This window comes from Schistocerca serialis, chromosome 12, assembly GCF_023864345.2.
Source record: "Schistocerca serialis cubense isolate TAMUIC-IGC-003099 chromosome 12, iqSchSeri2.2, whole genome shotgun sequence".
Taxonomy (NCBI): domain Eukaryota; kingdom Metazoa; phylum Arthropoda; class Insecta; order Orthoptera; family Acrididae; genus Schistocerca; species Schistocerca serialis.
Window position 1 is genome coordinate 143,916,563 of NC_064649.1, and position 26,791 is coordinate 143,943,353.

General features: G+C 43.6%; 1 protein-coding gene and 1 non-coding gene across 2 annotated transcripts in view; both read left to right on the forward strand.

Moving 5' to 3' along the window:
* Nucleotides 1-26,791, forward strand: part of LOC126428230 (uncharacterized) — a 362,438-nt gene that overhangs the window by 188,615 nt on the left and 147,032 nt on the right. The window lies entirely within an intron of this gene.
* On the forward strand, nt 9,142-9,214 carry Trnaa-cgc (transfer RNA alanine (anticodon CGC)). The gene has a single exon. It is a non-coding gene; the product is annotated as a tRNA-Ala (tRNA).

The window sequence follows — 26,791 nt, forward strand, 5'->3', positions numbered from 1 at the left end:
ACGCTTGTTCGCCCACTGCTTGAATACTGCTCAGCAGTGTGGGATCCGTACCAGGTAGGGTTGATAGAAGATATAGAGAAGATCCAACGGAGAGCAGCGCGCTTCGTTACAGGATCATTTAGTAATCGCGAAAGCGTTACGGAGATGATAGATAAACTCCAGTGGAAGACTCTGCAGGAGAGACGCTCAGTAGCTCGGTACGGGCTTTTGTCAAAGTTTCGAGAACATACCTTCACCGAAGAGTCAAGCAGTATATTGCTCCCTCCTACGTATATCTCGCGAAGAGACCATGAGGATAAAATCAGAGAGATTAGAGCCCACACAGAGGCATACCGACAATCCTTCTTTCCACGAACAATACGAGAATGGAATAGAAGGGACAACCGATAGAGGTACTCAAGGTACCCTCCGCCACACACCGTCAGGTGGCTTGCGGAGTATGGATGTAGATGTAGATGTTCAGTTTGTAATATTTATATCCAAATAAATACTTTGCTTCACTGTGTAATCTCCCCCCCTCCTTCATTCTTCCGTCTATTGTCCACATTAAACAATGCCCAGTCTAAGTAATTAATAAGCTTAGTCCTTTATGAAGATTTGAGAGGAGGGAAGATTACAATAAACTTTCAAGTTTACTTAGTTTGTCATGTTGAGATGGCTGCAGTTCTTCTTGTCTAGGGGTCTCATTATTGAAGCTGAAAATTTAACATCAGGTCCTCACAGTAGGTTTCGAACTAAATAAATTGGAAGATCGTTGTTGCAGAATTTTTTACGTAAATATGTTCTCCACTAATTTTCTCACATTCTAGTATATCATATTTTGATTATTCACATCAACAAAGCTATCATACAATATTCTAATTTTTCACATTAACAGAGCCGAAATTACATTGTTCGCACCTATTAAACAAAAATACGTCCGATGACATCAGAGGCAAGCTTACGACTCTCACACTCTGGAGAAATAAAAATATTCTGAAAGGATTAGAATTGTTCTTAAAAAATGAATTGAAACAACTTTTCGTTACACTATCAATATAGATTATTATTTTATAAAGTGCGCAAATAATTCGTAATTTGAAATGTTTCGAAAAAAATAATTTTAACTGTGCATTCAAAACTAGTACTTATCGATTAGGCTAGAACATCGAAACTAAAATATTTTATAAAGTAATTCCTTTTCATAAATTTTAGCTTGAAATACTGTGTACTATGTATAAAGTTACATGAGAATTTTCAGAAAAGCAACTGAGATAATAATGACGTGTCCAAAATTCGAAAAATAATACTGCTATCGACAACTACTGTTGAGGAAAAGTAATGCTAGATGGGAATGTCCCGTTACAACTGGTTTAATCTCGAAAAATTATTCAGTATTTTTCATGTTTTTGAAACAATTTCACCTGTGGGACGAAATATTACTTCCTTTCACATATTTTTCGTCGCAACCAAGCGCTGCGCAAAATTTCGCTATCGTAGTAAATAAACCTTTAGTCAGAATACCAAAATTAAGCTAATATGGACATAACAGGTCAACGCTAGTTCAGATTCGATGTAGAGCGTGTATGACGTAATACACTACTGGTCATTAAAATTGCTACACCACGAAGATGCCGTGCTACAGACGCGAAATTTAACCGACAGGAAGAAGATACTGTGATATGCAAATGATTAGCTTTTCACAGCTTTCACACAAGGTTGGCGCCGGTGGCGACACCTACAATGTGCTGACATGAGGAAAGTTTCCAACCCATTTATCATACACAAACAGCAGTTGACCGGCGCTGCCTGGTGAAACGTTGTTGTGGTGCATCGTGTAAGGAGGAGAAATGCGTACCATCACGTTTCCGACTTTGATAAAGGTCGGATTGTAACCTATCGCGATTGCGGTTTATCGTATCGCGACATTGCTGCTCGCGTCGGTCGAGATCCAATGACTGTTAGCAGAATATTGAATCGGTGGGTTCACGAGGGTAATACAGAACGCCGTGCTGGATCCCAACAGCCTCATATCACTAGCAGTCGAGATGACAGGCATCTTATCCGCACGGCTGTAACGGATCGTGCAGCCACGTCTCGATCCCTGAGCCAACAGATGGGGACGTTTGCAAGACAACAGCCATCTGCACGAACAGTTCGACGACGTTTGCAGCAGCAGGGACTATCAGTTCGGAGACCGTGGCTGCGGTTACCCTTGACGCTGCATCACACCTGCGATGGTGTACTCGACGACGAACCTGGGTGACCGAATGGCAAAACGTCATTTTTTCGGATGAATCCAGGTTCTGTTTACAGAATCAGGATGGTCGCATCCATGTTTGGCGACATCGCCGTGAACTCACATTGGAAGCGTGTTTCGTCATCGCCATACTGGCGTATCACCCGGCGTGTTGATATGGGGTGCCATTGGTTACGCGTCTCGGTCACCTCTTGTTCGCACCGACTGCACATTGAACAGTGGACGTTACATTTCTGATGCGTTACGACCCGTGGCTCTACCCTTCATTCGATCCCTGCAAAACCCTACATTTCAGCAGGATAATGAACGACCGCATGTTGCACGTCCTCTACGGGCCTTTCTGGATACAGAAAATGTTCGGCTGCTGCCCTGGCCAGCAAATTCTCCAGGTCTCTCACCAATTGAAAACGTCTAGTCAATAGTGGACGAGCAACTGGCTCGTCACAATACGCCAGTCACTACTCTTGATGAACTGTGGTATCGTGTTGAAGCTGCATGGGCAGCTGTACCTGTACACGCCATGCAAGCTCTGACTTCATGCCCAGGCGTATCAAGGCCGTTATTACGGCCAGAGGTGGTTGTTCTGGGTACTGATTTCTCAGGATCTATGCACCCAAATTGCGTGAAAATGTAATCACATGTCAGTTCTAGTATATTTGTCCAATGAATACCCGTTTATCATCTGCCTTTCTTCATGGTGTAGCAATTTTAATGGCCATTAGTGTAACATTGAAACCAACATCTCCGCTGGCTGGGTGATGGTCGTTTCCATATGCGGAAGACGGTAGAATACTTCGTGAATTATCTGTATCTTAATTGTAGTACGCGGAGCTGAAATCCGACTGCGGTAGGTCAGCGAGTGGGCACGAAAGCCCCGCCCCGGCAGTATTGCAGGGGACGGCTCGGCGCCGCACTGCACGCAGCTGCAGCGGCGCAGCGCAAACATTGCGGCCCGCCTGCGTGCCGTGCGACGTGCGTAAACGCGCGCCCTGGCTGTGCGTAGCAGAGCAGAGAGAGGCGAGCGCTTAATAATGCAGGCCAGCGGCGGCCTTGCACGGCGCAGGCACGCCTACCTCTGAACCTCGCCCGGGAGTACGTGACTCTCCGCATTTCCCCCATGGTTCAGTCCTTGCACCAATGCTTTTGGCGTTGTGTATAGGGCGTTAAAAAAAGAGCTCCGTAATATGAGAGGCGGTAGTACGGACCAAAGTAAGGAAAAAAAAAGCTCAATAAATTCGGGCTCTAAACTACATAACTTGCGAGACATGAGTACCTGATCATGTTCGCTACTATGAAACACATCTCTACTGCGGCAAGCTCTCTGATATTACGAACGAGCAACAGAGTACGAGTTCTGTTCAACAAATTGTGGAACTTTGTCCACAAAATTTTTCTACGCTTATCGTTTACTTACTTTACTTGCTCTTAATCTCACCGAAGGTTATTTTGACTTTCCTGTATGCTTTTTCGATGTCCTCACATTTTTCCCTGCAGCCATTTCGTCTTAGCTTCCCTGCACTTCCTATTTATTTCATTCCTCGGCGACGTGTATTTCTATATTCCTGAATTTCCCGGAACATTTTTGTACTTCCTCCTTTCATGTATCAATTGAAGTTGTTGTGTTGGCTGAAGAGCCAACACCGTGTTACTAGAGGAGGCCGAAATGTACGCGTTTTAGCTCACGCAGGCTGGCGTGAGGAGGGAAGGACTATACGGACGTGAGGTCTGCAACATGACAAAGAATTAGAATTCAGAAAGCGGACGTAATTAGTTTCATACTTAACTTTAATCCATTAATGATGACCGTCGCTCTTGACGGTACATGATTCACAATATCAGTATCAATAGTAACTGAATATGGCGCCTTGCTAGGTCGTAGCAAATGACGTAGCTGAAGGCTATGCTAAACTGTCGTCTCGGCAAATGAGAGCGTATTTAGTCAGTGAACCATCGCTAGCAAAGTCGGCTGTACAACTGGGGCGAGTGCTAGGAAGTCTCTCTAGACCTGCCGTGTGGCGGCGCTCGGTCTGCAATCACTGATAGTGGCGACACGCGGGTCCGACGTATACTAACGGACCGCGGCTGATTTAAAAGCTACCACCTAGCAAGTGTGGTGTCTGGCGGTGACACCACAGAAGTATTTCTTCTGTTACCCACGCATTCTTCACAGTTATCTTATTTGTACCTATGTTTTCCTTCCGAACTTCTGTGGTGCCCCTTTTTAGAGATGCCCATTCCTCTTCAACTGTACTGCCTGCTCAGCTATTCCTTATTGCTGTATTTATAGCCTTAGAGAATTTCAAGCGTATCTCGTCATTCCTTAGTACTTCCGTATCCCATGTCTTTGCGTATTGATTCTTCCTAACTAATGCCTTAAACTTCAGCCTACTCTTCATCACTACTATTAATTTGTGATCTTAGTCTATATCTGCTTCTGGATATGCCTTACAATCCAGTATATGATTTCGGAATCTCTAACTGACTACGATGTAGTCTAACTGAAATCTTCCCGCAACACCCGGCCTTTTCCAAGTATACCTCCTCCTCTTGTGATTCTTGAACAGAGTATTCGCCATTACTAGCTGAATCTTGTTACATAACTCCTCTCTCGTTCCTTGTCCCAAGCCCATATTCTCCTGTAATCTTTTCTTGTACTCCTTCCCCTACAACTGTATTGCATCTCCCTTCACGAACTGTATTACCCTTTCAATATCCTCATACACTTTCTCTATCTCTTCATCTTCAGCTTGCGACGTCGGCATGTATACCTGAACTATCGTTGTCGGTGTTGGTTTGCTGTCGATTCTGATAAGAACAAACCTATCGCTGAACTGTTCACAGTAACACTCTCTCTGTCCTACCTTCCTATTCATAACGAATCCTACTCCCGTTATACCATTTTCTTCTGCTGTTGATATTACCCTACACTCATCTGAACAGAAATCATTGTCTCCTTTCCACTTCACTTCACTTCACTTCACTTCACTGACCTCCACTATATTCAGATTGCGCCATTGCATTTCCCTTTTCAGATTTTCTAGTTTCCGTATCGCATTCGAGCTTCTGACATTCCAGGCCCTGTCTCGTAGAACGTCATCCTTCCGTGGATTATTCAATCTTTTTCTCGTGGTAACCTCTGCTTTGTCAGTCCCCTCCCAGAGATCCGAATGGGGGACTATTCCGGAATCTTTTACCAATGGAGAGATCATCATAACACTTCTTCAATTACAGGCCACATGTCCTGTGGATACACGTTATGTGCCTTTAATGCAGTAGTTTCCATTGCCTTCTGCATCTCATTGCCGTTGATCATTGCTGATTCTTCCGCCTTTAGGGGCAGTTTCCCACCCCTAGGACAAGAGAGGCCCTGTCTGACAAGGCCGTTGGCAGAGTTAGAGGTGACTTCTTATGCCGGAAGTCTTCGGTCGCCAATGCTGAAAGTTAATCAAAATTTAAGCAGCGGCGTGATTTGAACCCGGGACCGAAGACGTTTTGATTATGAATCAAAGACGCTACCCCCATTTTTTTGTGATCTCATTTTGTTCGTTTTCGTTCATTTTATTTGTTCGGGGCGTACGTCCAATGACGCTCGTTCAGTTTCATCGTTGAGTGAATAACTCAGTTATTTTTGTTACAGGGGCCTTATAACCCTCTGACCGAACACGCTGAGCTACCGTGCCGAGATTTGAACTAACGCACGAATAACAGCACTTGATTCAGAGTCCATTACGAGACCGACTGCGCTATACGTTCTATCCCTTAGACCTTTCACTATACATCTCCCAAAAAATAAGGATATTCTAATGCTGGTGCTACCGGTTCTGGATGTCGTAAAAGTTCCTCTAAAAAACTGCCGGTATTTGCATACCGGTAGTATGTGTTTCTCGTTGTCGTCAATTCTCGAGTGCTTCCTTTGATATGAATCTCCCAAAACCTATCGATACTGGCATACTGGTGCCATTTGTTTCTGGATGTCAGGAATACTCTAGTGCTTTCTTTGATGTGCACCTCCAAACAAATATCGTTATCGGCATAGTGGTGAAATCCGTTTCTAGATGTCGTGAATTCTTGTTTGCTTCCTTCGATAGGCACCTCTCAATACTGTCGATATTTGCATACTGTCTGATCAGTTTCTGGATGTCGTGAGTTCTCAAGTGCTACTTCGATATACACCTATGGAAAACTATTGATATTGGCGTACTTTGTGATCTTATTCTGGATATTGTGAATTCTCAAGTGCTTCCTCGATATGCACAGCTGGAGAACTAAAGATATTGGCGTAGTGGGTGTCTTTTTCTGATTGTCTTTGATTCGCTAGTGATTCTTCGATATGCACCTCGACAAAACTCTCGATATTGACGTACTTGTGCCATATGTGATTGGATGTGGTGAATTATCAAGTTCTTCCTCAATAAGCACCTATAAAAAATTGTCGATATAGTCAAACTTGAGCCAATGTTAGTGGCTGTCGTCAATTCACTAGTGTTTCCTTCGATATGCACGTCTATGAGACATTGTGATACTTGGCCATATGCCTCTGAATGTCGTGAATTCACAAATGCTTCCTACGATATGCGTCATTGAAAATACAATCGATTTGGCAATACTGGGGAAATTAGTTTTTGCATGTCGTGGATTGTTTAGTGCTTTCTTAGGTTTGCACCTCTCAAAAGATATTGGTATTTAAATACTGTGTCAGGCTGCCTCCGGATGTTGTGAATTATCGATTACTTACTTCGATATGCACATCTCAATTACTATCGATATTGGCATACTGGGGCCATCTACCTCTGGATGTCACGAACTGTCAAGTGCTTCATTCCATATGCAGCTCTGAAATACCATCTTTATTGTGCATACTGGGGCCATCTGTTCTTGGATGTCGTATTTTGCAAGTGCTTCCTTCGATTTCCATCCCTCAAAATACTATCGAAATTCTCATACTGCTCCCATATACTTCTGGATATCGTGAATTCTCATGTGCTTCGTTCGACATTCGCGTCTGAAATCATTATTGGCATACAGGAGCCATCTTTTTCCGGATGCCGTGATTTCTCAATTGCTTCCTAGGATGTGCACCTATAGAAGACTATCGATGTTGGAATAACGGTGAGATCAGTTTCTAGGTATCGTGAATTTTTGAATGCTTCCTTCGATATGCGTCTCTGAATACTATCGACATTTGCATACTGGATCATCCGTTTCAGGATGTCGTGAATTCTCAAATGCTACTTCGGTATGCACCGCTGGAAAACTATCGATATTGGCACACTAGGGGATCTTTTTCTGGATGACGTGAATTCTCATATGCTGCTTCGATATGCACCTATGGGAAACTATCGATATTGGTATACTGAGTGATCTCTTTCTGGGTATCGTGAATTCGCAAGTGCTTCTTCGATATGCACCGCTGGAAAACTATCGATATTGGCATACTACGGGATCTTTATCTGGATGACGTGATTTCTCAAATGCTCCTTTGATATGCACCTATGGAAAACTATCGATATTGGCATACTGGGTGATCTCTTTCTGGGTATCGTGAATTCGCAAGTGCTTCTTCGATATGCACCGCTGGAAAACTATCGATATTGGCATACTACGGGATCTTTATCTGGATGACGTGATTTCTCAAATGCTCCTTTGATATGCACCTATGGAAAACTATCGATATTGGCATACTGGGTGATCTCTTTCTGGGTATCGTGAATTCGCAAGTGCTTCTTCGATATGCACCTCTAAAAACTATCATGTTGGTACATGTTGTTAATTCTCAGAAACTATAGGTATTGGCATAGTACGGAGATCTGCTTTGGATGTCGTGAATTTTGAAGAGGTTCCTTGAATCTGTGCTCCTGAAAAAAAAAAAAAAAAAATTCAAATGGCTCTGAGCACTATGGGACTTAACATCTGAGGTTATCAGTCCCCTAGAACTTAGAACTACTTAAACCTAACTAACCTAAGGACATCACACACATCCAAGCCCGAGACAGGATTCGAACCTGTGTCCGTAGCGGTCGTACGGGTCCAGACTGAAGCGCCTAGAACCGCTCGGCCAATGCAGCCGGCTTATGAAAAACTTTCGGTATTGGCATACTGGGACCATCTGTATCTGGATGTCATGAATCTCCTGTGCTGGCCGAGCGGTTCTAGGCGCTTCAGCCCGGAGCCGCGCTGCTGCTACGGTCGCAGGTTCGAATCCTGCCTCGGGCATGGATGTGTGAAGTGTCCTTAGGTTAGTTAGGTTTAAGTAGTTGTAAGTTCTATGGGACTGATGACATCAGATGTTAAGTCCCATAGTGCTCAGAGCCATTTGAACCATTTTCTCCTGTGCTGCCTTCGATTTGCACCACACGTAAACTATCGATATTGGCATATTGGGGAATTATGTTTCTGGATGTCTTGTATTCTCGAGTGCCTTTTTCGATATGCACCTCTCTAGCACAATCGATATTGGCATATGGGGGCCATCTGTTTCTGTATGTCGTGATTTCTTGCACTTTTCTTTCTATATGCCCCCTTAAAAACTGTCGATATTGGAATACTGTTGAAACTTCTTTCTGGATGTCGTGGATTGCCAATTGCTTCCTTGTACATGCACCTCTCAAAAACTATCTATATTGACATAGTGGGGACATCGCTTTCTGTCTGTTGAGAATTCTTTCGTGCTTCCTTCGATATGCGCCTCTGAAAAACTCTCGGTGTTGAATACTGGCGCCATGTGTTTCTGGATGTCGTTAATTCATAAGGACTTCCTTCGTTTTGCACCTCTCAAAAACTATTGATACAGGAAACATTTGTTCCTGGATATCGACAAAGTACTTCCTTCGATATCCACATCTAAAAATATCTGATACTGGCATTTTGGGGTAATCTATACCTGGATGTCATGAAACCTACCGAGCGAGGTGGTGCAGTGGTTAGCACACTGGACTCGCATTCGGGAGGACGACGGTTCAATCCCGTCTCCAGCCATCCTGATTTAGGTTTTCCGTGATTTCCCTAAATCGTTTCAGGCAAATGCCGGGATGGTTCCTTTGAAAGGGCACGGCCGATTTCCTTCCCAATCCTTCACTAACCCGAGTTTGCGCTCCGTCTCTAATGACCTCGTTGTCGACGGGACGTTATACACTAACCTCCTCCTCCTCCTGAAGCAGATTCTAATCTAATTCTAATCATGAAATCTCTATTGCCTCCTTTCACTGCAACTTTCAAAAGCTATTGACATTGGCATACTCGGACATTTATTTCTGGATGTCGTGAATGGTTAAGTGCTTCTTTCGATATGCATCTCTGGAAAAATACCGGTATTGGCATACTGGGGATATCTGTTTCTTAATGTCAGCAATTTTCAAGTGCTTGCTTCGATATCCACATTAAATCTATCGATATTGGTATAATGGTTTAATCTGTTTCTGGATGTGTGAATTTCCAAGAGCTTTCTTCGGTATTGGAATAATGTGTAGATTTGTTTCTAAATGTCGTGAATTCTCGAGTAGTTCCTTCGATATGAATTTCTCAAAAGCTATCGATTTTGGCATACTGGCAAATTCTGTTTTCAGATGTCATGTCTACTCAAGTGCTCGTTCGATATGCATACTGTGTGGATCAATTCCAGTATGTAGACAATTCTCGTGCGTTACCATCGATGTGGATGTATATACAAATATCGTTGTTGGCACATAGGGGCCATCTGTTCTGGATGTGACTTCTCAAATGCTTCCTTCGATATGCACTTCTCAGAACTTATCGATATGGAATATTGGAGAGATCTGTGTATGGATGTCGTGAATTTTCAAATGCTTCCTTCGTTTTTCACATCTTAAAAACTATCGATATTGCCATACTGGGGTGATCCGTTTCCGGAAGACGTTATTTCTTAACAGCTTCCTTGAATATTCACCTTTCAATAACTATCGATATTGGCATTCAGAGACCTTATGTTCCTTGATGTCGTGAAGTCTCAAGCGCTTACTTCGATATGCACTTGTGTACAACCACGGTTATTTGCATTCTGGCGCCATTTGTTTCTGGCTGGCGTGAACTGTAAAGGGCTTCCTTCGATTTGCACCCTTAAACATATCGATATTGGACTACTGCGGCAACTTGATTCTGGATGTCGTGAATTCTCAAGTGCTTCCTTCAATATGCACCTCTAAAAAACTGTGTATTGTAGATAGTGTGGAAACGTGTTTCTGTATGATTATAATTGTCAAGAGCTTCCTTCGACAGCACCTTTCAAAAACTATCTATACTGGGGTGCTGGGGAAAGTCGTATCTCTGTCTTGTTCTCTCGAGGGCTAGTTTCTATATGCACCTGTAAAAAAATATCTAAATTGTCATAATGAGGCCACCTGTTTCTGGGTGTCGTGAATTCACAACTGCTTCCTTCGATATGCACGCTTAAAAAACAATTCTTCCAATCCATATGTGGCATACAGCAAACTAGTGCTTAACAGTATTGGTTAAAAACAGTCTTGGTTGCAATTTTAGTTTTTTATTTTTCAACGACGCGTTTCTCCTTATTTAGGCATCTTCAGGTTATCTATATAGAAAACAGAGAACAAATACATCCATTTAAGAATCACGATCGCGTTGTGCATACTTGGATAACCTATAAGCACGTATAAACAGATCAACTATTGAAAGAGCAAATACCTTAATTTGGTATTTCTTAGAAGAATCATTTGGTCAGTGTAGCCAAATGGCATCGTCGAATATATCAGACCAAAATCGCCTTCTTTAAACTCAGTAAAAACTAGAAATATAAAATAGTAAAATCCTTACCTTTTCTAGATGGAAGCGAGGTAGGTAATTATTTTATTATTTGTAACCAATAATGGATATTCACATGCTAGAGTTATCTTTTGCTGGCTGACGCAAGTCCTCGAGTGATTCCTTCGATATGCTTCTCTCAAATACTATCAATATTGATATATTGGACCCATCTGTTTCTTGGCGTCGTGAATTCAAGGGTAGGGCCTACTTCATTCAATGTACACCTCTCAGAAGTTATCATATTGGCTTAGTGGGGAGATCTGCTTCTGTATGTCGTGGAATCTCAAGAACTTCCATGAATATGCACCTCTCAGAAACTATCGATATTGACATACTCAGGCCATTTGGTTATGGGTGTCGTGGATTCTCAACTGCTCACTTCTGTATGCAAGTTTCAGAAACGTTCAATATTGGCATAAGGGGAAGTCTGTTTCTGGATGACCTGCATTCTCAAGTACTTCCTTCTATATGCACCTCTCAAAACCTATGGATATTGCAATACTGGGGAATTCTATTTCTGGCTGTCGCGAATTCTCAAGAGCTTCCTTGGATATGCACCTCTCACAAATTACCGATATTGCCCTACTGGGTCCACCAGTTTCCGGATATCGTCAATATCGTGAATTCTCAAGTGCTTCTTTCGAGATGCACCTCTCAAAAATCATCGATATAGTCATACTGTGGCCAACAGTTTCTTGATGTCGTGAATTCTCAAGTGCTTCGTTCGATATTCAAGTCCCAAAAACCATCGATATTGATATAACGGGCCATGAGTTTCTGTATGTTGTGATTTCTCAAGTACGTCCTTCGATACGCACTTCTAATAAACTATCATTGTGGCATCTTTTGAAAATCTGTTGCTGGACGTCGTAAATTCTGGACATATGTTTCTCATGTGGTGTGGTATACTGGACTTGACTGCGGCTCGCTTGACGGCCTGTGTGGCCGAGCGGTTCTAGGCGCTTCAGTCAGGGACCGCGCGACCGCAGCGGTCGCAGGTTCGAATCCTGCCTCGGGCATGGATGTGTGCGATGTTCTTAGGTTAGTTAGGTTTAAGCAGTTCTTAGTTCTAGGGGACTGATGACCTCAGATGTTAAGTCCCATAGTACTCAGAGCCATTTTCTGCGGCTCGCTTAACACATTCGGAACGGGCCACTCAGATACATACTGAGCCCAGGAAAACGCCCATTTAAGCAGTAATTTAAAGCGTTACTGCCACATATGTATTTGGTGTATCTTCAAGAGTACGGCATGCTAAAAAAAGGGCTAAGCGTCAAGATTTATTTTTCATATTTACCTTGATTCTTTGATAGATTATGTATTTAAAAATAACGATCACAGAAAGTATAATTATACTCACGAAAGCAAGTGTGAGCCGAGGTACTGAGCAATTTTCTTCTATTCAGATTCCAAAATTTCGTGGTCACTCAACATATGTGACGTATTTGTAGCAGAATTACAGCGAGACCGAAAGACTACAAACACGAAATTACGTCACTGCGATCATAGTGGCTCAGCCATTCACAACAGCTAATGTTTGTTTCTAAATAGTTGAAGAAACTAACAGTACAAGTCAGCACCAGTCAAGGAGCAGATTGCGATACGTCCTTAAATTGTTCTCATACATAATGAGCCCAGTTTTCGAAAAATAGGTGGCTCGCGCGTCGAGAAAATCACAGCCCGATCATACTCGGGCGCAATCTTTCCAACACCAAGTTGGGACCCTATGTATGCTCGGGCTTGGTCTCTGATCGTTAGCGGGTCGGGCCTTGTGGCCTGGTGTTCCCACCTAAATCTAACTGGAGTGCCCCCACATCACTATGCCTAATGTCAGCTGGAAGAGGTATTGCAGGAACTGCTTTCTGATTATGTGTGAAGCATTGGGAGGCAAAGCGTTACACAGGTAAACATGGCTTTGATCCACGGCCCAGAGCAACAAAATACAAAAATCAACAGAGACAGAAACAGCGACAGTGGAAGCCTGTTGAGTGTGGTGAGTGGCTGTCACCTTATAGTGGTGTGTGGAAAAGCCTGTTCTCGACTCTGAGACGATGAAGAGAGAGTAGCCACATTGTTTTAGACTCCTACAGCAGTGGCGGCACCACCATTGCAGACTTTGACACATCTGTATGGCAGCATGACATAGTGATGACCAATCAGAAGTTGTCCATATACGAGGTTGCCACAACACCAGCCGTGACAGTCACTTGCCCCTGACGATGGCAGTCGCCAAAAGCTTGAGGTTTTACCCAGAACTGGCTTGGCGAGAAGTGTGAGAGTGTTTTATACACTGAGAATTTCTGTCTCCCTCTCTCTCCATAGATTAGGTGATTCCACCTTTCTGTGATCCCATGACTAAAGCATTTCTTCTGTGTTTCCATGTTGAAATACATTACTCCTAACTCGCCATAGATCCATCTCACTCTTTGCTGCCCTCTCCTCCTTGTGCCTTTTACACAGTTGGAAACAGAAAATGCAGCACCCTCAAGGACAAAGCCATTCGATTGAGAAGTGAAGTAACAGGTAGAGTGCGCACAGAATAACATGACCAGTAAATTGCGCAGCCAGCAGGACATGCATGGGGAGAGCAGTAGTGGTGGGGGTTGCAGGTAGGCGCTGTAGGGGAAATGCCGAGCGCTGGAGGGGAAGTGCCTACGCTCACAGTTTTTATAAATATTACGTGGAGCCCTTCCAAGCCCGTATCTGCGTCGAAACCAGCCAAAAAGATTTACTGTCATCTCTACTTTGACAAGGGTGAATTACTCTGAAAATGTAACAGAAACATCTATTTTAGACTGCCTTGTTAACGATTTTTAATTTTTTCAGAAGCATGAGTGGGGATTTTCGATTAAAAAATTGCCGCCATTTTAAAATTTGCTTCTTTTGCCATAACACAGAGGAATTTACACAGTGTCGTATCACTAACATGTTGTGCAGATGCAGTTGCGAGAGAATCCTGAAACAGTGACGAATTGAGGGAAACTAAGGTCAGTAGCTTATGGAAAAAGCACAACAACGGTACAAAGTGGAATGTCTTCATATATTTTTCTCCAAAACCCGTAGCATTTCTGTTTTGACCAGTTATCGATGGCCCTTAAAAATTACATTCTTTCATCGAAAAAGTCTGTAGCAAGTGGAATAACACGGAAGATAAGAAAGTTATGCACAGTAACCATATGACAAAATAATTTCCTCTTTGCATGCTATCATCTGCCAAAAATCGCATTTTAATATTTCAAACTGTTTATGAGATATGAGGAATGTTTGGATATCGCGATCTGGAATGAGTGAGCTACATAGGATCAGTTCTCTCGAGATTGATCATAGACAGACCTCACCTCCAACAGTCTAAAGAAAAATTCAATATATTTGCTAAATTTCATATGCAGTAGCACATGTAGAATGCATCAAATGCAAAATCACAGAGACTCCAATTTTCATTGGAAACTTTCTCAGATTTCTCGCAGTGTCTTAGCTCCATGCAGAGATATCATAAGGATGGCCATAAGTGAAATTACGGGCTCTTCATCGAGAACGTGACATATAAAGCTACAGGTAAAGTAAAAATTAATTTTTTACCGAATAGTTCTTGTAAAATCGATTGAGAAAACTGCAGGCTGTGCGCCTCGATTCTGTCTTCGCAGCAAGGCGAAGATGGGCAATGTCGGCTTCCCCCTCTGAACAATCGAATGAACTGGCCCAGCACTTTGGACGGACCGTGGTCACTGCGCATCGGCCACGATGGGCGAATCACTGACGCTGCAACCTCTCAGCTCGACACCTGGTGCCAGTGAACACCTTCAGGCTGTTGCACATTGTTTCTCTGACACTGAATCGTCCTGGCGTTAAGGTGCCCAAAGTACGTCAGATTTCGTTTCACTGACAAAATTTCCAAGGAGAAATTAGGTTTTAGTTGCTGCAATACCGAGTACTGGTTTTCTTTGCAGTCTATGGAAGTCTGACAACGTAACTGAAAGTACCACAATGAATTGAACTGTACGACGGTGAGACTACACTATGTGATCAAATGTATCCGGACACCTGGCTGAGAATGACTTACAAGTACGTGGCGCCCTCCATCGGTAATGCTAGAATTCAGTATGGCCTTGGCCCACCCTTAGCTTGATTATAGCTTCCACTCTCGCAGGCATACGTTCAATCAGGTGCTGGAAGGTTTCTTGGGGAATGGCAGCCCATTCTTCACTGAGTGCGGCACTGAGGAGAGGTATGGATGTCGGTCGCTGAGGCATGGCACGAAGTGGGCGTTCCAAAACATCCCAAAGGTGTTCTGTATGATTCAGATCAGCTCTCTTTGTATGTTATTGGTGTGCATCCACTCCGCCATAGCCCGTGCATTATGAATAGGTGCTCGATCGTGTCGAAAGATGCAATCGGCATCCCTGAATTGCTCTTCACCAGTGAGAAGCAATAAGGTGCTTAAATCATCAATGTAGGCCTGTGCTGTGATAGAGCCACGCAAAAGAGCAAGGGGTGCAAGCCCGCTCCATGTAAGACACGACCACACCATAACACCACCGCCTCCGAATTTTACTGTTGGCACTACACACACTGGCAGATGACGTTCACTGGGCATTCACCATACCCATACCCTGCCATTGGATCTCCACATTGTGTATCGTGATTCCTCACTCCACACAACGTTTTTCTACTGTTCAGTCATCCAATATTTACGCTCCTTACAGCAAGCGAGGAGTTGTTTGGCATTTACTGGTGTGATGTGCGGCTTATGAGCAGCTGCTCGACCATCAAATCCAAGTTTTCTCATCTCCCACCGAACTGTCATAGTACTTGCAGTTTGGAATTCCATGTGATGGTGTGGATAGGTGTCTGCCTATTACACACTACGACCCTCTTCAACTGTCGGCGGTCTCTGTCAGTCAACAGACGAGGTCGGCCTGTACGCTTTTGTGCTGTACAAGTTCGTCCACTTCACTATCACATCGGAAACAGTGGACCTAGGGATGTTTAGGAGTGTGAAAATCTCGCCTACAGACGTACGGCACAAGTGACACCCAATCACCTGACGACGTTCGAAGTCCGTGAATTCCGCAGAGCGCCTCATTCTGCTCTCTGAAGATGTACAATGACTACTGAGGTCGCTATTATGGAGTACCCGTCAGTAGGTGGCAGCACAATGCACGTAATATGAAATACGTATGTTTTTGGGGAAGTCCAGATACTTTTGATCACATAGTGTATCTTGTGGTTCTAACAACCCTACCATAACAAAGGTCAAAAATTAATTATGTTGTAGTGTTGCTCATGCTGCTAAATATTGCATTTTCGGGCAGGTGTCATTGGAGCACAGTTAATGAAGTCATTTCTTGAAATAATGGATAAACTATGCACTCATCTTTTCGTGTTTCCCACGCTGGTGTCGTTGTGAACTCATGGCTCAATCTTCGTAATCAAAAGTTTTATAGATGTGTTTCATAAACTGACTACAATTTGCGTCGTTTTAACATGACCAAAACTTGACTCTCTTACGCGCCCAAAAATCAAAGTTACAAGTACATCAATTATCATAGTGACAAAAGAAAGAATACACATAAGAATAATATCACTGCAATATATAGTTATCGATGAATCGAAGTACCTCTACATTAATGAAATCTGTGTGTTGTCACAGAAATATGTTAACTATTTTACAGAAACACAGTAGAATATTGCTGGTATCGAAAGGTGCCGTAATGGTTACGTAATTAAAGTACCATTACATGGTCCAGCGAAAAGGCTATTGACTATAGTGGCCCAGAAACAGACCCCTGTGGAACGCTAGAGCGGCCACGGAGATACCGGCGGAGCGGATCCGGCGCTGGGACGGCGGCAGCGGCAGCGGCGCCGTGGGAGGCGGCGTCAGGCGGCGGCTGGCCCCGGCGTCGCGACGCCGCCTCCTCCGCCTCTGGCTCGGCGCGGGGACGCATCTCGCGCGCCATCGACCGCATCCTCGCGTCGCGTGCCTCGACAGCCGGCCCCCGCTGTTCCGCTTTCGCTCGTTTTTAATGCCGAGCCGGATTCCCGCGGCGCCTGCCACCGGGGCCCACGACCCGAGACTCGAGACCCGAGGACACGAGCTGAGCTGTGACAGCAGCTGCAGGGGCGCCCGTCCCGTGTAACGTATTCTCCGTGGCCGTGCCGGCAGTCCCGGGGAACCGTCTCGTACACCGTAACACAAAAACGACACACCACTAAGGAATTATCCAAACTGGACTCAAATTGGTGGATTTTATGTACAGACGTGGACAAAACGAGCGAGACCCCTCGCCTTTTAGTTATGCTGATCCGCACAGCTTTAAAGTCTGCTACACAGCATAACAGGCAAGGCGACGAAGTGCTACCAGCATACTATCCGAACTTTGTCAGACTGTTTTCAATCATGTGCAAGAGTATATTAATGCTGATTAGTGTGTTAAACACAACACGTAAATACAGGGTGGCGCAGGGGAACGGGAAATTTTGAACGTTACAGTTGGCAGCACTGTAGCGCCGGCAGATGTTCGAAACTTTGCACAATTGATGTGAACGCAATTTAGTAATCATGGAGAATTGGACTGGTGCGGAACGTGCAGTAGCTGTGAGAGCGTTTTACAGAAATGGTGACAGGGCGACTGCCGCGCAGAGAACATTCCGACAGCATTACCAGCTTGGACGTCATGGACGTGTCCCATCTGCGCATGCGATTACAACGTGGGTGCGTAATTTTGAAGAAACAGGATCTGCCTTGAAAAGGAAACCTCCAGGTGGCATTCCAGCAGTACGTACCCCAGAGAACATTGCAGCTGCTAGAGCTGTAATCGAGAGAAGTCCTCGCCGCTCCGTTCGACAGCATGCATCTTCGTTAGGGATTAAGCGACGAAGCTTACAAAGAATACTGCACGAATTAGACTTCCATTCCTATAGGTTGCAGATTGTGCAACACTTACATGAACGAGACCCAGCGTCACGTATGGAGTTTAGTAGCCAGATATTGGCTAAAATCAACGAGGACGCGAATTTCCTTGGTAACGTATGGATGTCAGACGAAGCCCATTTCCACGGATTCGTGAACAAACAGAATTTTCGTTATTGGGCACAGGACAATCCTTGTGAGTTTCACCAGCGACCACTACATAGCGCCAAGGTCACAATATGGTGTGCTGTATCATGTCACGGTGTTATCGGCCCTTATTTTTTTCAACGTGGGGATGGTAGTGCAGTGACAGTAACATCCGCTCGATATGTTGAAATGCTTCAAACATTCTTTACACCGAGACTGTACGAGCTTAATCTTAACGTCGAAAACATGTGGTTTCAGCATGACGGAGCCACGTCACACACTGCTCGACAATCGATGGCAGCAGTTCGTCAGTTGTTTGGAAGACGCATTATTTCACGTAACGGTGACATTGCCTGGCCTGCGAGATCCCCTGATCTTAGTGTGTGCGACTTCTCCCTGTGGGGATATCTTAAAGGCAAGGTGTACCGTACACGTCCTGCAACAATCCGTGAACTGAAGGAGAACATTGAAAACGAAATCACTGCCGTTCCCCAAGATTTGCTACACCGCGCATTCCAGAGTTTTCATAACAGGCTGTTAGAGTGTGAACGCCGAATGGGAGCACATCTTTCCGATGTCATCTGTAAAAAGTAAAGAGACACTTTTGGACATTTTGATTGCAAAGACATACTGAATAATGGCATACTGAATACATTCTCTTTCGATAATAAATTACTAGTCTTATGAATTTATTCATGGAAATGTCGTTATTTCGAAATTTCCCGTTTCCCTGCGCCACCCTGTATAAGATATAAATGAAAGAAGCTCAATTTTTTACACCACCAAGGGACTGTATACCGCAGGAAGTGCGATATATTTGCGTTTATTATGTCTACCCGTACTCGAGGTAAACAGGTTTTAAAGGTTGGGTAGACAGACAGACGACAAGAAAGTGAGACTAGTAGGGTTCCATTTTTACCGATTTAGCTGACGAAATCCTAACAACGAAAATAGTTACGACCGTTACTGAAGATGAGGGCCGCATAAATAATTCCCCCCACTCTTTATTCGACATGTTCTAGATGCAGTTCTTACATCAGCATATTAATCGTAGCTACGCTTTCGATCCAAATCACGTTTACAGAAATGCAAATAAAATCCATTTGCCTATACACGTGGTAATTCAGATCCCAGTATTAATGCCACCGCGTTTTAGAAGTGCAAGCATTCCCATTGCTAACTAGCTTAAGAAACACTTCGGCTAATGAACGTTTTCTGCCTGTGGCGAGTTTAATGGAGAATTCGAAACACTGTAGAATACGTTTGGCCGCTATGTAGCCCTTTATTTCCTGGGCTGGTGCAGAATTATCCTACCAAATTTACTCGCTAATAACAGTATTTTGTTATTTCGATAAACATCTCGAATGATTGTCACACAAGCGGTGACATAAAGGTAGAAAATTCATGTTTTTGAGTCCACAAAGCTCTACACTACAGAATCTGCAAATCATTTTGCCATTTTCATTGAGAAATTGCCGGCTTTCTCCTGTCTGGGGTAATAATAGAGGGCTGTTTGCCTGGGTTGTCTGCTAGCCTAGTGAAAGGTGTTTGCTACTCCAAAGATCTGGTTTGTTTTCGGTTTTAATCTCGATGGAGGCAGATAGGTTATCAGTAAAGAAGTTTTAAGTAATTCTCGCGCCCCAATACGTTTTATTGCTACCTTTATTCTGTATCGGCGCTCTCTGGATGTCAATATGAAACTCTTGTAGAACTTTATACTTGTTACTGCCTACTTTTTCCGCTTCTGTCAATAATTGAATTGACTTAAGTGTGGCACTGAATGATTTTTAACTGAATTTCGTTATGAATTTTCACGCATTGCTCAATTTGCTCACTTTCATGGTAGGTCAGCAACGGTAATCCAGTATGACTGGTCTGAACGTTGACACAGACCGTTTCGCGGCCGAATGCGCATAATATTTTGCTAATTCGTAACGATCTGGGGTACTTTGTCGTTGTTGTTGTTGTTGTGGTCTTCAGTCCTGAGACTGGTTTGATGCAGCTCTCCATGCTACTCTATCCAGTGCAAGCTTTTTCATCTCCCAGTACCTACTGCAACCTAAATCCTTCTGAATCTGTTTAGTGTATTCATCTCTTGGTCTTCCTCTACGATTTTTACCCTCCACGCTGCCCTCCAATACTAAATTGGTGATCCCTTGATGCCTCAGGACATGTCCTACCAACCGATCCCTTCTTCTGGTCAAGTTGTGCCACAAAATTCTCTTCTCCCCAATCCTATTCAATACTTCCTCATTAGTTATGTGATCTACCCATCTAATCTTCAGCATTCTTCTGTAGCACCACATTTCGAAAGCTTCTATTCTCTTCTTGTCCAAACTATTTATCGTCCATGTTTCACTTCCATACATGGCTACACTCCATACGAATACTTTCAGAAATGACTTCCTGACACTTAAATCAATACTGGATGTTAACAAATTTCTCTTCTTCAGAAACGCTTTCCTAGCCATTGCCAGCCTACATTTTATATCCTCTCTACTTCGACCATCATCAGTTATTTTGCTCCCCAAATAGCAAAACTCCTTTACTACTTTAAGTGCCTCATTTCCTAATCTAATTCCCTCAGCATCACCTGACTTAATTAGACTACATTCCATTATCCTTGTTTTGCTTTTGTTGATGTTCATCTTATATCCTCCTTTCAAGACACTGTCCATTCCATTCAACTGCTCTTCCAAGTCCTTTGCTGTCTCTGACAGAATTACAATGTCATCGGCGAACCTCAAAGTTTTTATTTCTTCTCCATGAATTTTAATACCTACTCCGAATTTTTCTTTTGTTTCCTTTACTGCTTGCTCAATATACAGATTGAACAACATCGGGGAGAGGCTACAACCCTGTCTTACTCCCTTCCCAACCACTGCTTCCCTTTCATGTCCCTCGACTCTTATAACTGCCATCTGGTTTCTGTACAAATTGTAAATAGCCTTTCGCTCCCTGTATTTTACCCCTGCCACCTTTAGAATTTGAAGGAGAGTATTCCAGTCAACATTGTCAAAAGCTTTCTCTAAGTCTACAAATGCTAGAAACGTAGGTTTGCCTTTCCTTAATCGTTCTTCTAAGATAAGTCGTAAGGTCAGTATTGCCTCACGTGTTCCAGTGTTTCTACGGAATCCAAACTGATCTTCCCCGAGGTTGGCTTCTACTAGTTTTTCCATTCGTCTGTAAAGAATTCGTGTTAGTATTTTGCAGCTGTGACTTATTAAGCTGATAGTTCGGTAATTTTCACATCTGTCAACACCTGCTTTCTTTGGGATTGGAATTATTATATTCTTCTTGAAGTCTGAGGGTATTTCGCCTGTTTCATACATCTTGCTCACCAGATGGTAGAGTTTTGTCAGGACTGGCTCTCCCACGGTCGTCAGTAGTTCCAATGGAATATTGTCTACTCCGGGGGCCTTGTTTCGACTCAGGTCTTTCAGTGCTCTGTCAAACTCTTCACGCAGTATCATATCTCCCATTTCATCTTCATCTACATCCTCTTCCATTTCCATAATATTGTCCTCAAGTACATCGCCCTTGTATAGACCCTCTATATACTCCTTCCACCTTTCTGCTTTCCCTTCTTTGCTTAGAACTGGGTTTCCATTTGAGCTCTTGATATTCATACAAGTCGTTCTCTTATCTCCAAAGGTCTCTTTAATTTTCCTGTAGGCGGTATCTATCTTACCCCTAGTGAGATAGGCCTCTACATCCTTACATTTGTCCTCTAGCCATCCCTGCTTAGCCATTTTGCACTTCCTGTCGATCCCATTTTTGAGACGTTTGTATTCCTTTTTGCCTGTTTCACTTACTGCATTTTTATATTTTCTCCTTTCATCAATTAAATTCAATATTTCTGCTGTTACCCAAGGATTTCTACTAGCCCTCGTCTTTTTACCTACTTGATCCTCTGCTGCCTTCACTACTTCATCCCTCAAAGCTACCCATTCTTCTTCTACTGTATTTATTTCCCCCATTCCTGTCAATACTAAAACATTTATGTTATCTCGATAAGCTGAAATCCATTCTTATTAGTACAGTTCATACTATGTTTCTTCTTTCATTTATATCTTATATTTACGTGTTGTATTTAACACACTAATCAGCATTAATATAGTCTTACACATGATTGAAAACAGTCTGACAAGTTTGGAAAGTTTTTCAATTTCACGCCTGTGCATAGTATGTTGGTAGCACTTCGTCGCCTTGCCTGTTATGCTGTGTAGCAGACTTTAAAGCTGTGCGGATCAGCATAACGGAAAGGCGAGGGGTCTCGCTCGTTTTGCCACGACTGTACATACAGGATGCTCGATTGATAGTGACCGGGCCAAATATTTCACGAAATAAGCGTCAAACGAAAAAACTACAAAGAACGAAAGTCGTCTAGCTTGAAGGGGGAAACCAGATAGCGCTATGGTTGGCCCGCTAGGTGGCGCTGCCATAGGTCAAACGGATATCAGTCGTGCTTTTTTTTTAAATAGGAACCCATATTTTTTACTACATATTCGTGTAGTACGTAAAGAAATATGAATGTATTACTTGGACCACTTTTTTCGCTTTGTGATAGATGGCGCTGTAATAGTCACAAACGTATACGTACGTGGTATCGCGTAGCATTCCCCCAGTGCGGACGGTATTTGCTTCGTGATACATTACCCGTGTTAAAATGGAACGTTTACCAATTGCGGAGAAGGTTTATATCGTGTTGATAAATGGCTATTTTGATCAAAATGCCCAACAGGCGTGTGCTATGTATGCTGCTCGGTATCCTGGACGACATCATCCAAGTATCCGGACCGTTCGCCGGGTAGTTACGTTATTTATGGAAACAGGAAGTGTTCAGTCACAGGTGAAACGTCAACCACGACCTGCAACAAATGATGATGCCCAAGTAGGTGTTTTAGTTGCTGTCGCGGCTAATCCGCACATCAGTAGCAGACAAATTGCGCGAGAATCGGGAATCTCAAAAACGTCGGTGTTGAGAATGCTACATCAACATCGATTGCACCCGTAGCGTATTTCTATGCACCAGGAACTGCAAAGCGACGACTTTGAACGTCGTGTACAGTTGTGCCACTGGGCACAAGAGAAATTACGGGGCGATGACAGATTTTTTGTACGCGTTCTGTTTAGCGCCGAAGCGTCATTCACCAACAGCGGTAACGTAAACCGGCATAATATGCACCATTCGGCAACGAAAAATCCACGATGGCTGCGATAAGTGCAACATCAGCGACATTGGCGGGTTAATGTATGGTGCGGCATTATGGGAGGAAGGATAATTCATCACCATTTTATCGATGTCAATCTAAATGGTGCAGTGTATTCTGATTTGCTACATAATGTTCTACAGATGTTACTACAAGATGTTTCATTGCATGACAGAATGGCGATGTACTTCCAACATGACGCATGTCCAACACACAGCTCGCGTGCGGTTGAAGCGCTATTGAATAGCATACCACATGGCAGGTGGATTGGTCGTCGAAACACCATACCGTGGCCCGTACGTTCACCGGATCTGACGTCCCCGGATTTCTTTCTGTGGGGAAAGTTGAAGGATATTTGCTATCGTGATCCACCGATGACGCCTGACAACATGCGGCAGCGCATTGTCAATGCATGTGCGAACATTACGGAAGGCTAACTACCCGCTGTTGAGAGGAATGTCGTTATACTTATTTCCAAATGCATTGAGGTTGACGGACATCATTTTGAGCATTTATTGCATTAATGTGGTATTTACACGTAATTACGCTGTAACAGCATGCGTTCTCAGAAATGATAAGCTCACAAAGGTACACGTATCACATTGGAACAACCGAAATAAAATGTTCAAACGTACCTACGTTCGGTATTTTAATTTAAGAAACCTACCTGTTACCAACTGTTCGTCTAAAAATGTGAGCCATATGTTTGTGACTATTACAGCGCCATCTATCACAAAGCGAAAAAAGTGGTCCAACTAAAACATTCATATTTCTTTACGTACTACCCGAATATGTAATAAAAAATGAGGGTTGCTATTTTCAAAAAAAAAAAACGCAGTTGATATCTGTGTGACCTATGGCAGCGCCATCTAGCGGGGCAACCATAGCGCCATGTGGTTTCCCCCTTCAAACTAGACGAGTTTCGTTCTTTGTAGTTTTTTCGTTTGACGCTTATTTCGTGAGATATTTGGCCCGGTCGCGATGAATGGACCACCCTGTACACAGAAAAATTGAAACATTTATTGGAGAGAAAAAGCTTCACAAATTGAGCATGTCAGTAACGCATTGGTCCCACTCTGTCACTTATGCAAGCAGTTATTCGCCTTGGCATCTATTGAGAGTTGTTGGATGTCCTGAGGGGTATCGTGCCAAATTCTGTCGAACTGGCGCGTCGGATCGTCAAAATCCCCAGGTGCCTGCCCATAGTCCTCAAACGTTCTCATTTGGAGAGAGATCCGGCGATCGGGCTGGCCAAGTCAGGGTTTGGCAAGCACGAAGATGAGCAGTAGCAACTCGCGTCGTGTGCGTGCGGGCTTTGTCTTGCTGAAATGTTAGCCCAGTGGGACTTGCCGTGAAGGGCAACATAGCAACGCATACAATATCGTCGACGTAGCCGCTGTGCTGCGAGGGTGCCGTGGATGATTTGAATATGAGTGGCACCTCAGACCATCACTCCTCGTTGTCGCGTGCGGCAGTCAGGCTGGTAACCCAGTACTGTTTGTGCGCCTGCAGACACGTCTTCATTGGTCATCGGGGCTGAGTTCGAAGCGGGACGCATCGCTGTAGGCAATTCTACTCTAAGCAACGTGATTCCAGGCCGAAGACGAGGCTGGAGACGCCCCGGACAGCGTTGGGATATACCAGCCTGATGGTCGCTCACCATACGGCCCAACAGCCAGGACTGATGGCTAGCGGTGCAGTTTAACTCCACAACAGGACGCCTTTCGTTGTTATCCGCGACCCCTTAACAGCAGAGCAGAAGGTCGACGATATTCTACGCCCCGTTTGATTGCCCTTCATGGCAAGCCGTCCTGGGCTTACATTTCAGGAAGATAATGCCTCCTGCTAGTCTTTGCGCTGCCAAACCCTACGTTGGCCAACGAGGTCGCCGGTTCTCTCTCCGTATTCAGAACATTTGGAGCATTACGAGTTGGGCGATCCAACCTGACTGGTTTTTGACTATCTGATGCGCCAGCTGGACAGAATTTGGCACGATATCCCTCAGGAGGACGCCCAACAACTCTGGCGATCAACGCAAAGCCAAATAACTGTTCGCATAAGGGCCAGAGGTGGATCAACGCGTTTTTGACTTGCCCAGTTTGTGAAGCTCCTTCTCTTGAATGAATCATCCAATTTTTCTGAAATTGTGTCATTTGTTTGTCTGTACGTGTATAACCCAACCTCTCCTATTGTAATTCAGTATGTTTTTACCTAAATAACAGAGAAACCTTTCTCTATGTTTTCATGTATACTATACCCCTGAACAAATAGTCCTGTGACGGGGAAAGCCACGTATAAACCTCTTACTAAAATTTATTTTAGTTTCCAACTAAGGTACACTATGTGAGGAATAGCAAGAAGGTAATCAATAAACTTATCCTTTTTACAGGATTGACCGTGTGATGTGTCTAATAGATAAGTAAATCGGACTATTCAATTCTTTTTCTAAGATCTTACCCGGCGTGTAAATAGAAACGGGGTATCAGTAATACTATACTGAAGCCAGACAACTCAGTTCAAAGTTCATTTAGTGGCTTCAAACGCGTACTGATGGTCGCCAGCCTGTCCAGGCTATGAAGCAGTGAAGTACTGGAAAGCACAAGTATCAATTTTGGCTACTTTCTTGCTGCTGTTTAATTTGGATCTTCAAATAAATAATACTCCACCTAAACAATGTTGGTAAGGACACTTCTTTCTTTCTATTACACCCGTATACACTACGTTTTTAAAAGAGAAAAAGCCCAGTAGATAAATTCATGGAAGTTAACAAAAATTTCGCCAGGGCGGACATATAGGAAAGCATTTTCTATGATAAACGAACTTACATACTAAAATACTTAGATACTAAACCACACAATTTCTATACTGATCATTTCACTTCTACAAAACCTCTTTCTTCCTGGAATCTACTTTCAAAAGCTATTATTCTTTGAACTAAGTGATTTAGCAGATTCTACACTATTGGCCATTAAAACTGCTACACCAAGAAGAAATGCAGATGATTAACGAGTATTCATTGGACAAATATATCATACTAGAACTGACATGGGATTACATTTTCACGCATTTTGACTGCATAGATCCTGAGAAATCAGTACCCAGAACAACCACCTCTGGCCGAAATAACGGCCCTGATACGCCTGGGCATTGAGTCAAACAGAGCTGGGATGGCGTGTACAGGTACAGTTGCCCATGCAGCTTCAACACAATACCACAGTTCATCCAGAGTAGTGACTGGCGTATTGTGACGAGCCAGTTGCTCGGCCACCATTGACCAGACGTTTACAATTGGTGAGATATCTGGAGAATGTGCTGGCCAGGGCAGCAGTGGAACATTTTCTGTATCCAGAAAGGCCCATACGGGACATGCAGCATGCGGTCATGCATTATCCTGCAGAAATGTAGGGTTTCGCAGGGATCGAATGAAGGGTAGAGCCACGGATCGTAACACCTCTGAAATGTAACGTCCACCGTTCAAAGTGCCGTCAATGCCAACAAGAGGTG